A 3,272-nucleotide genomic window follows, 5' to 3' on the forward strand; every position below is an offset into this window, starting at 1 on the left:
AACTCAACCTGAATGGTGAACGAGCTGGGACCTTACTCTTTAGAGCAAAGGTGGGGTTGGGGGGTGGGTGGGGAGTGGTGATTTGATAGAGGTGTATAAGTTGATAAGAGGCATCGATAGAATGGAGAGCCAACAACATTTTCCCAGGCAAAAATGACTAATATGAGGGGACATAATGTTAAGGTGATTAGAGAAAAGTATAGGGTTTGTCAGAAGTAGTATTTTTTTTTAACAAAAAGAAAATTGTGGTTGTATGGAATGCACAGCCTGGGTAGTGATAAGGGTAGATGCATCAATGAGATTTAAGAGGCTTTTAGATAGACACATGGATGAAAGAGAAATGGACAGCTATTTGAGAGAGTAAGGATCAATTGATCTTGGAGCAGATTAACAGGTGCAATATCATGGACCAAAATGTCTGCATTTTGCTATATTGCTCTATGTCTGGCCCAGCTCAGATTAAGCCCCGAGAGGAGTGATGAGAGCTGTGAAGCGAGGTGGAATAAAGCCTTTGGAATCATATATCTTTAAGGCCCAGAAAAAAACTATGCGATTTTCAGTTTAATGACAGTGATGGTATCCTATAGGTAGATTTGTTTTTCTGCTGGGATGGAATGCTTCAGGTCAATTAAACTTTCAACAGTGTGTAGGGCCCTGCCTATTCCTTACCTCACCACCATTTTGAGGTCAATGTTACAAATCATTAGTGAAACTCATTACAGTTTAAACTTCCCATTCTTCTCAAGCATCATGTAAATGTAAAGTTTTCTTTGAATTAATCCATATTTTTTCTTTATTTCAGGTGAAAGATGAGAAGACGTCGGCGATTCTATGAGAAAGTAGTGCTGGGTGTTTTGCTTACTCTGGGATTGTTCTTCATGTTCTGGGATAATGACCAACGTCGAGAGACTGATGATGTTGCAGAAACCTTTCATCGCAATGACCTGCCCAAGGTTGTTACTGCTGATGCAACTAAATCAGTGCTCAAGCCAAAGTGCCACGCGAACACGACATTGTTTCACCTGTCCTCATTTCATCAAGAGAAAGAGCACATAAAAAACTTCTTGATGTATAAACACTGTCGAGAATTTGACATGATTCAAAATGTCCCAGACAAATGTGGTGGTCGAGAAGGATCTCAGAATGTCTTCCTGCTCCTGGTGATCAAATCTCACCCTTTCAACCAGGATCGGCGGGAAATGGTAAGGAAGACCTGGGGCAGAGAACGCGAATTCAATGGGGTCCTAATTAAGACAGTCTTTATTTCCGGTGTCTCTCCTGACCAAAAAGAAAGCAGGAAATTGAATCAGCTTTTAGCCATGGAAAACAGAGAACACAGAGATGTCCTACAATGGGATTTCTTGGATACCTTTTTCAACCTCACCCTCAAACAATACAAGTTGCTGCAGTGGGTCAGTGAATTTTGCCCCAGAGCTAAATTCATCTTCAATGGAGATGATGATGTCTTTGCCAACACCGATAACATGGTTGATTACTTGCTAGGCATGAAGGTTCACCAACACCTGTTTGTGGGCCATCTCGTTTATGGGTTTGGGCCCAAACGCCAGAAGTCGAGCAAGTACTATGTGCCAGAAATAGTGACCACCATCAAGTCGTACCCACCATACGTTAGTGGAGCGGGCATACTTATGTCTGTGTATACAGCTCACATCATTTACCACATAGCCCAAGACCTTGAACTATACCCCATTGATGATGTATTTTGGGGGATGTGTCTGGCCAAGACTGGACTAGCCCCAGGCTCCCATAGTGGATTCAGGACAGCTGGAGTCAGGGTTCCTTCAACCCAAGATGACTCGTTCAATCCTTGCTATTACCGTGAGTTGCTGCTAGTGCACCGTTTTCGGCCTTTCGAACTGCTATTGATGTGGGATGCGGTGCATGATGCCAATCTGAAATGTGCTCATGCTGCCCAGAAGTCTGCATCCACGAAAAGGACCGCATGAGTCATGAGAGAATGTAGCAACTGTTGGAATGTAATGCAATTTGTAAACATGTGTTAATCAGTTGTTTATGCAATGTAAGAAGCTCAATTACTAAATTATATTGGAGTATACATTAATTCATAGAGTTGGTGCCTTTCTACATTCTACAAATGATTGTAAAGCTGTCAGTTGTCATCACTCAGCCTAATTCTTACTGCACCCATAATGACATTACAATATTGACAGGAGCACCACAATTTAAGTCAATTGTAAAGTTATTCCAAGTGAGCAGTCCTTGTTGCATTGCTTGCAGATAGGTACAGCATCTTCAATTGGGGCATTTGTATAATAAGCCACCAATAAAATTTTTAGTTACAGTTATATCTGTGTATTTTTTTCTTGCCGTTTCTCACATGACCCTTGCAAAATGTGAAAGAGACAAAGGCATTTCTTGGACTGGAACTGTGAGAACAACAAATAATCTAGATCTAAAATTGTCTCAGGGTTGGAGGAATAGAGAAACTTATGGTCATCACTTCTGTACTCAAATGTCAGCCTGCATTGTGTCTGTGTAACTACATATCAAATAGAAGCACACACGCAGGAGATGGCTTTAACTGGAGTATTCACATTGCAGAGAGGGAAAGAGATTAATGAACATGTGGGGACAACAGATCAATATGCATACAGAGACGGCAGTCCATATGTAGTGCGAAGGGGAGTGGCATTAGATTTAGCAGGTGTCTTGTCTAGGACAATGTACTCGGTTGCCAGTGTCATGCAGCTGTCATTGACACGGTCATCACTGAGAGGTAAGTCCAGTAGCTTTGACTAGTGGCCAACCTGGACATCGGAGATCTGGAGAGGAGGGAACTTCAATAAGGCTCATTGTCCGAGGGGCAGCTCACGGCAGTGCAATAGAGCAATCGGTGACCAATCAACAAGTGGCCAATCGGCATTTGGGATTGATTAGGAAGAGCAAATGAAAGGAAGGTGGGGCAAACGCAGTGGCCGTCGTCTGAGTAGAAACATAGAAAACCTACAGCACAATATGGGCCCCTCGGCCCACAGAGCTGTGCCGAACATGTCCCTACCTTAGAACTACCTAGGCTTTACCCATAGCCCTCTTTTCCTAAGCTCCATGTAACCAGCCTGGAGTCTCTTAACCGACCGTATCGTCTCCGCCTCCACCACCGCCGCCGGCAGCCTATTCCACGCACTCACCACTCTCTGTGTAAAAAAACTTACCCCTGACATCTGCTCTGTACCTACTTCCAAGCATCTTCAAACTATGCCCTCTCGTGCTAGCAATTTCAGCCCTGGGAA

General features: G+C 43.4%; 1 pseudogene; it reads left to right on the plus strand.

Annotated features, from left to right (window-relative positions):
* The first annotated feature begins 809 nt into the window (after positions 1-809).
* Positions 810-1,992, plus strand: LOC140724361 (N-acetyllactosaminide beta-1,3-N-acetylglucosaminyltransferase 3 pseudogene; annotated as a pseudogene).
* The last annotated feature ends 1,280 nt before the right edge of the window (positions 1,993-3,272 follow it).

The sequence above is a fragment of the Hemitrygon akajei genome, unplaced genomic scaffold, assembly GCF_048418815.1.
Source record: "Hemitrygon akajei unplaced genomic scaffold, sHemAka1.3 Scf000197, whole genome shotgun sequence".
Taxonomy (NCBI): Eukaryota; Metazoa; Chordata; class Chondrichthyes; order Myliobatiformes; family Dasyatidae; genus Hemitrygon; species Hemitrygon akajei.